This window comes from Polypterus senegalus, chromosome 12 (assembly GCF_016835505.1).
Source record: "Polypterus senegalus isolate Bchr_013 chromosome 12, ASM1683550v1, whole genome shotgun sequence".
Classification (NCBI taxonomy): Eukaryota; Metazoa; Chordata; class Cladistia; order Polypteriformes; family Polypteridae; genus Polypterus; species Polypterus senegalus.
In genome coordinates, this window is record NC_053165.1 from 8,873,156 (window position 1) to 8,882,870 (window position 9,715).

Consider the following 9,715-nt stretch of genomic DNA (forward strand, 5'->3'; position numbering starts at 1 on the left):
ACTATTGTTGAAGATGTGATGAAAAACATTTTGGTGTGTTTTTTTTCCACTCACAGTATATATATACAGTATATATATATATATATGTATGTATGTATGTATGTATGTATGTATGTATGTGTGTGTGTGTGTGTGTGTATATATATATATATATATATATATATATATATATATATATATATATATATATATATATATATATATACATATATATATATATATATATATATACATATATATATATATATATATATATATATATATATATATATATATATATACATATATATATATATATATATATATATATACATATATATATATATATATATATACATATATATATATATATATATATATATATATATATATATATATATATATACATATATATATATATATATATATATATATATATATATATATATATATATATATATATATATATATATATATATATATATATATATATATATATATATATATATATATATATATATATATATATATATATATATATATATATATATATATATATATATATATATATATATATATATATATATATATATATATATATATACATATATATATATATATATATATATATATATATATATACATATATATATATATATATATACACATATATATATATATATATATATATATATACATATATATATATATACACATATATATATATACATATATACATACAGTAATCCCTCCTTGATCGTGGGGATTGCGCTCCAGAACCCCCCGCGATAGATGAAAATCCGCGAAGTAGAAACCATATGTTTGTATGGTTATTTTTATATATTTTAAGCCCTTATAAACTCTCCCACAGTGTTAACATTATTAGAGCCCTCTAGACATGAAGTAACACCCTTTAGTCAAAAGTTTAAACTGTGCTCCATAACAAGACAGAGATGACAGTTCTTTCTCACAAGTAAAAGAATGCAAACATATCTTCCTCTTCAAAGGAGTGCCGTCAGGAGCAGAGAATGTCAGAGAGAGAGAAAGGGAGAAAAGCAAACAGTCAAACAATCAATACGTGCTTTTGGGCTTTTAAGTATGCCGAAGCACCGCAATAAAGCGGCATTTTTTAGAGAAGCGTCCGTATCCTCTAGGCAAACAGCCCCTCTGCTCACACCCCCTCCGTCAGGCAGAGAGAGTGAGAGAGACAGAGAAAAGCAAACAATCAAGCACCGCGTGGGAAGTATATCGTATATCATTGAGGAGTTTTAGTTAATATGTAATACATGCTCCGATTGGGTAGCTTCTCAGCCATCCGCCAATAGCGTCACTTGTATAAAATCAACTGGGCAAACAAACTGAGGAAGCATGCACCATAAATTAAAAGACCCATTGTCCGCAGAAATCCGCGAACCAGCGAAAAATCTGTGATATATATTTAGATATGCTTACATTTAAAGTCCGCGATGGAGTGAAGCCGCGAAAGTCGAGCACAATATAGCGAGGGATCACTGTATAACACATTACAAAAAAAATTTTGGGAGGGAGACGAGATGTGATCATCTCGGAAGACACTTTGAAGTCCCACAAGACAAAGAAGTGAGATAAAAGGACAGGTGCTGTAGAGGCCTTTAAATGATCAACGCACAGCGCGACATGCAGATCACTCAGCACAGCACTACCAGCCCTGGGAGAGGGGATAACTCATTTACTACTGCTTTATTACTAGCAAATATCAAGAAATAAAAAATGAATGAAATGAAAATAACAATCTCTTTAAACTGTATATCTGGATAACCAAACCTGGGGGTTAGCAAGCAGGGGGCAGAGCCACCTAGTATATGTGTGTGTGTGTGTATATATATATATATATATATATATATATATATATATAATTTAGAGAGAGAGATTACAGTATATCCATTATCCATATCTCCATTTTTTGGGGGCTAAACCCACTAGATTAGTATGGACAAAAGGCGAAAAGAGACACTGACATAGCTTTTAAACAAAAATGTTGCAGTGTGGATGTAGCTTAAATGTACTCCTGTAGTAAAAGAAATTGATTCCAATAAATGACAAGGATTTTAAGTAAAGATGGTGCTTGGGAGTAATAGAGGGTCCCCTACTTGTGAAGATGAATGCCCCTCAAACACAAATCAGCTGGACACATTATTTCTTCCTAATATGTCATGCCCCCTTCATTAATGCAGCTTGATACGGTGGGTGAGCTACACTTTATCACTTTAACATTCACATTCAAAGGAATGGCTTTTCCATATTGCTGTGGCTGAAGCGAAGGTGCCCACGATGCCAGGCTGGCTGACTGACTGTGACCTGTAAACACAGTGTCTGCCCTGAGACTGACTGGGTGTGTCACCAGTACCCATCCTGTACCGCTTGTGGCAGCCTTCAGCGAGGTGTGAATGTAATGGAGGCCGGTACAGAGCTTAACTGTGTTTTGTTGCTCTGTTTTTAATTACAAACCTTGCTTTGTTATATAAAAGATACGTTTTGAAGGACAAAGCAAATCTGTATTCTTGTCTAATACAATGGGGTCACTGCATTCGTTACAGAATTGCTCAGCCTCAGCCTGAATAAAACCATTAGTGATTTTTATGTACAGGGGCATGTTTCAGAAAAGACAAAATTGTAAAATGGCATACTTGGCAGTATCGCCAGACTGGGTGTGCCCCCACCTCACAGCAGGCCACTGCCAGCCTGGATTGTATGGCACTAGTTGACAAAGACCTTGGGCTGCCCTCTAGTTACATTTTGAAGTATTGCAGCAGGTTATGGTGAGCAAGTGAGTTGTTCCCCAGTACTTCATCTGTTCCAGTCTCTTGCCACTTTACTAATTCACCAGGCATATGATGCCAGTTTGGCCGTACCGTGCCATATGCATCAATTTCACTATCCATGTCAACAGTTCACATTGCCATCATGACAGTACTGCTTGATTCAACTTATGGTTCACTTTCAGTTTATTGTAAAACTGTGTGGTTGGGTTGAAGGCTCCAACCCACTCATGAATATTAATAAATTACTAGAATAAAAACATTTTTTTTTTTTTTTTTTTTTTGCAGCAGGATATTATTTTATCCGCCAGATCAGGGGTGGGCAGCGTCGATCCTGGAGGGCCGCAGTGGCTGCAGGTTTTCATTCTAACCCAATTACTTAATTAGAAACCAATCCTTGCCAGTCTCAGCCCTTATTCATTTTTATGTCCTGTTCAGTTCTTATATCGTAGATTCTTTCCTTTCCAAGAATGTCATCCAAATGATTTGAAGCCTAAAATGTGTCATTTTCAGTCTGTCACATTTTTCTATTAAGTATTTTATTAAATTGAACAGTGCATGATGCAAATGGAAGCAAATTAGATGGGAGAACTGCTGGCTGCTTTGTCATTTCCATCTTCTTGCTAATAAGGCGCCATAAAACAGTGAATGCGGCTGTTTAAGACTGAAACAAGCAATTAAGGGTGGGGAGCGTTAACAAGCAGGACCACTAAAAGGAAGCAACATAATGTCACTTGAGCAATAAGGGCTTCATCAGCCATAATTGACTTCTCATTAAGAAACTGAGTTGGAAGAAAAACCTGCAGCCACTGCGGCCCTCCAGGACCGACGCTGGCCACCCCTGCGCTAGATGGGCGCAGAATACACAGTTCTGTCCAGACGGTTATTTATGCATAGCACAGCCTAGCACGAGGGAGGCTTGGGGGTAACGCCAAGTGGGTTAATGACAGACGAGCTGCGTATGGACTAGTGTTCAGTTGTGTCTCTGCTCCACGCCTGTCCTAAACTGTGATTTATCAGCACTAGATGACCGCACTGGACTTGCAGATACGCGAGCGACACAGAGAGACGGAGCAGAGTGCTGTGATCCACAATACCGGACAACATTAAGCGATAGAATCGAGCTGCAGATCCCCAGAGCTCCGCTCCGTTGACGAGCTATTCAAACCGCACACATTTAAGAAGGTTTACCTTTACATTTTACATCGGTGATGTTACGTGACACTCCCGATGTTGAATGTGTGTCTCTTGCTTTGTTCTCATAAAACATCCCTAAATGATGAGGACTATCAAGTAGGCATGTTTTATAGTATGACTGTCTGTCACGTGCTACTGCAGGCGTCACACATTTACCACTGTGCAATCCAATTGGCTTACCACAGAGGTCCGCAGCTAGACCCTCTTCACATTAGTTATCTGTATAATAAAAGCTCAGCGCCGGGTCCGGGTCCGCGTTCCTTTTGGCTGTATAGCCGCCCCGTAGAAAAGCCCTCTCAGAATTCCTGGTTACCCCCCTCCGTTCTTTCCGAAAATCTTTTCAAAACAAAAGTAAAGAAATAGACAGAGCGTCACATTAACGTCTTCTCCCCTCTGCCTATTAAATAATCAATAAAATGAAATAAAAAAACTCCCGAAAGAAACAGAAACCACAACCTACCCTTACAGCGTCCACCGCGCTTCTGGCGTTACAGTCAAACACGTGGTGTATGCAGGTTATGAGGTGTGACGCTAATTAACGCCCGTACTACAACAGATTATATTGTTCATATACTATTAACTATTTACAGGGATCAACACTTTTGGGGAAGTTCATAACAAAAAAAAAAAAAAAAATTCAATTATAAATAACGTGCACTTGAGTATTTCGAGCCCCGCGTCTGAGTCGGGTGGTTCCCCTGGTCACCAATTCGTGTGTTTCACTGTGCCCACTATGCCTTTCCGTCTTCAGCTACCCATGTGCACTTGTACGGAGGAGACCTTACGGAACAATGCCGAAACGCAACTAAACGTGCTGCTGCGAGAAAGGACACATTACAGCGTGATCACGAAGCAAAGGCGTGACAGTCGCTCGCAAGAAACGGACACTCGGCATTCACACAGATTAGCTCGACGACGCGTCTCTGCCGCACAACAAAAGGCAACTGACAGAGAGAGAAGACAGACTACGCCGTGATCGCGAAAGAAAGAGGCAAAAGCATGCCAATGAGACACCCGACGAGAGGTCCTTACGATTGAGTCCTTCAACTGTGGTCATCCAACGCGCAGAGCAGCGGGCGCCAAGTTGCTAGTAACTAAATAAAAGACAAACTGATCCTGCCGGACGCTAGTGAAAGCAGGAGTCTCTCACTTACACGTGGTGTGGCTGGAAGAATTGAAACAAATTGATCAAAAAGGGTTTCCTCCCACAGTCCAAAGACATGCAGGTTAGGTGCATTGGCGATTCTAAATTGTCCCTGGTGTATGCCCTGCGGTGGGCTGGCGCCCTGCCCGGGGTTTGTTTTCTGCCTTGCGCCCTGTGCTGGATGGGATTGGCTCCAGCAGACCCCCCGTGACCCTGTAGTTAGGATATAGCGGGTTGGATAATGGATGGATGATCAAAAAGGGCAAATACTGTGACCGAGGCGCTTCTTTAATGACATGGGCCGCAGCTCAGACCACTTTTATACAACGTTACAGACTTCAGAGGGTATGATGTGAACCTTCACGAGGCACTGGTCTTATGTGGACTACAACCGCAGCTCCTTCCTGTTCTCCCCGCTTTGCCAGTCGAGGATCTCCTAAAAAACGAATCGGTCCTCTATTGCCATTTCTGCCCATATGGGTGCCGAGGCTGCAAGTTCTGAACTGTGTGTGGCTTTTAGGCGGCCCATCAAGCGTGCGCTCTGTCACATTTGTACAGTTTTGGTTTTTCTTGTATAGTTTTTACATTTAACACTAATGCCTAACCTCTTGCTAACTGGCCTGCCACATGTTTTGTATGATGTTAAAAGTACTGTTTATTGGGCTGTTAAATTAACATTTCAGAGATTTTTTGACCACCTAAACAATGTGTATAGAAAGAACGGTTCTGTTTAAGTGCAATGTACACCTTGGTAGTGTTACTCCTTATAAAGTATTAATTGTGTAATATGTTGTCAGTAATAGCCTGTTTGCTGCTTCGAATGATCTGTTAGAATCACAAAAGGTCAGAAAAGTTTCAAAATGAAGTGAAATCATTGTATGAAAAAGCAGCAGACAACAGAATGACTCGAGTGGTTCAGGTTGGGCCTGTGCCACCTAAGAACCATGAACTGCATTTTATGTAAATATAACATATGTCAGTATTTTTACACTGTAATGACTTGGAAAGCATTCAAATAAAAATGTGTAAATGAGCCCTGTTGGTGATTTAAACTGAAGGATTGGCGTTGGCCTGAGCGTGAACTGTAAGTGAAGCACAAGGGAGAGGAAATGCTAACAAAGAAGAATTAAAGAGTGCGTATTAGTGAGGCTAACTGGTTGAAATCGACTCGTGTGGATCGTCGCACGCACAGCTTCTTTAACCCTTACGTTGTCTTCAGGTCTTGTGTTTGAAAGCGGTAAACGCACACTAAATTTAGTCTGTTCAGGATGGAACTTTGTGACTTTTCCTACATTTCTCTAATTTGAGGAACAGAAAAAAAAAAATATTCCCATAATTAGTACACCTTTTATTATTTATTTATTCCCTCCTTTCATGTCAGCTTTGACCCACAATTGACTTTAATGGATCTTTCCACTGCATTTAGGGTAGTAGTTTGTTCACGACTCACAAAGGCACCCGACTTGTCGTCTTTTCGGCTCAGAACTGTACAGGCGTTTACAGAGGTGCTCGAACTTTACAAAAATCAGAGGACTGCAGATTTCCACAGCTGCTACACATTACAAACCTTTGGGTCATCATTAACTAATGGATTTACAATCACAATCACAAGTGATTCACAATCCATAAAAACCTCCTAAATGTCATCTTTTCAGCTCAGAGATGTCAAGACTTTATAGCAACCTAACTTTCCACAAAGCAAATAGAAAAGTTTCCAAATGTCACAGATTTCCTCCAGCTAGTGCACACTTTGGCTCGTTTTTCAGGCAGCATGTTTCTGTATTTCTTGAAATTCTGTAAAAGCTCGATTTCCCCTTGGGAGAAATGAAGTGCTGGCTGTCTGTCTGTCTGTCTGTCTACTTTAGTGGATGTTACTCTGTGATTACAAACATCCTAAATGTCTTTGGTTTTTAAAACTTAGGATCATCCCTACTTACTGATTAAGGTAGTCAATTAATATAAAGAATGCTTGGGATAAAAAGTCTCACGTCCAGAGCACCTAAAAAGTAGTGCGAGAATCAAATCAAAAACGAGGAGCTGGTGGTGGAATTTAGGAGGACCAGACCCCTCATGGACCCTGTGATCATCAGAGGTGACTGTGCAGACCTATAAATACCTGGGAGTGCAGCCTGATATAATTCAGCATTCGTTGTTCCATCAGTGAAGGTAAGCAGATGCAGCACAACAGGCCCAGACCATGATACTACCACCAGCATGTTTCACAGATGGGATGAGGTTCTTATGCTGGAATGCAGTGTTTTCCGTTCTCCAAACATAACGCTTTTCATTTAAACCAAAAAGTTCTATTTTGGTCTCATCCGTCCACAAAACGTTCTTCCAACAGCCTTCTGGTTTGTCCACGTGATCTTTAGCAAACTGCAGACAAGCAGCAATGTTTTTTTTGGAGAGCAGTGGCTTTCTCCTTGCAGCCCTGCCATGCACACCATTGTTGTTCAGTGTTCTTCTGATGCTGGACTCATGAACATGAACATTAGCCAATGTGAGAGAGTCCTTTAGTTGGGGTCCTTTGTGACCTCGCCGACTATTACACGTGTGCCTTGCTCTTGGAGTGACCTTTGTTGGTCGACCACTCCTGGGGAGGGTAACAATGGTCTTGAATTTCCTCCATTTGTACACAATCTGTCTGACTGTGGATTGGTGGAGTCCAAACTCTTTAGAGATGGTTTGGTAACCTTTTCCAGCCTGATGAGCATCAACAACTCTTTTTGTGAGGTCCTCAGAAATCTCCTTTGTTCGTGCCATGATACACTTCCACAAACACGTGTTGTGAAGAGCAGACTTTGATAGATCCATGTTCTTTAAATAACACAGGGTGCCCACTCACACCTGATTGGCATCCCATTGACTGAAAACACCTGACACCTCACCTTCAAACTAACTGATCATCCGAGAGGTTCACATACTTTTGCCACTCACTGATATCTAATATTCAATCGTTTTCCTTTATAAATAAATGACCAAGCATAATATTTGTGTCTCATTTGTTTAACTTGTTTCTCTTTATCTACTTTTAGGACTTGAGTGAAGATCTGATGATGTTTTAGGTCGTATTTATACAGAAATATAGAAAATTCTAAAGGGTTCACAAACTTTCAAGCACCACTGTACTTGGGTAAAGAAAAGCAAAATGGACTGATAAACATGGTGGATGATTAGCACATGCCCGGTACTCTCTCAGTGTGACAAGAACCATCCTATAAACCCACAGGTTAGATGTCAACCTCATGCTGTCTGCTTGTGGACTTCCTCCCACATTATGAAGTCAAGCGACACTGGGCAAACAGGCAGCTCTAACCTGGCCCCATTATAAGCAAGTATAGCCCAAGATGGACTGATGCCCTGTCCGTGACTGCCTCCCTCCCACCTTGCACTCAATGCTAAATAAGGAATACAGAAAACTGACAGTTGGGAAGAGTTAAGTTACAGGCTTTGATGCTCTGTGAACACTGCCATCGAAATTCAGAGAAACTGCTGTGCTAAGCAAGAAATAAAACAAAACAAAATGTTTTATCACCCGAGTAATGAATGCAACAGCACTCCCTACAGTTCATTTTCAGTACTTCACTGTATGTTAAACCACAGAACCAAATGTGCCACTGACATTTTTACAGGCAGGAAACCATCATTTTCAAAAAAAAGGTCACGAAAAATTAACTGCATGGTGTAGACCAGGGGTCCTCAGTCGCGGTCCTGGAGGGCCGCAGTGGCTGCAGGTTTTGCTCCAACGCCTTAGAACATCGCTGTCGAATGCGCCATTCACCGTCTGTCCTTGTGGATGACACCCTTCACATCAAAGAAGCAAATGAGCATTGACTTGGTGTTGCTGTGAACTTGTTGAGCTTTTTTGGGTCTTTCAAATCACTCATTTTCACGAGCAACCCTTCACAGACACAACCGAAGTTTAAACGAGAACCGCGACTTGAAAAACAACTGCGCTGACGTTATAACGCGTGATGACAGCTCTCAAGGACAACGTGAACTGCCATCTAGTGGCAATTGATATAACCAAACCCTTCTGGCTGCAGAATAAATGCATTCCAGGAACTTTTGGATCACACCTCGTATCAGTTGTTTAGGTGACCCACCGGGTGGCATGGTGGCGCAGTTAGGAGACCCGTCTGGGTTCACTTCCCGGGTCCTCCCTGCGTGGAGTTTGCATGTTCTCCCCGTGTCTGCGTGGGTTTCCTCCCACAGTCCAAAGACATGCAGGTTAGGTGTATTGGTGATCCTAAATTGTCCCTGGTGTGTGCTTAGTGTGTGTGCCCTGCCCGGGGTTTGTTTCCTGCTTTGCGCCCTGTGTTAGCTGGGATTGGCTCTAGCAGACCCCCCATGACCCTGTAGTTCGGATATAGCGGGTTGGATAATGGATGGAGGTGATCCACAGTGACACACAACGGAGACTCACTTTTGGGTCAGTCTGCCCAGCAGTTGAGAAACACTGGTCTAGACAAAATGGCTAATTTGCCCGTGGCACAGTAAGCATACACAGTGCTTGTCAGATACTCATAGGAAGAGACGACACATGCGACTTCCACCTCAGCCAGCACCAAACAGAATGACACAAACAGGCAAGAAA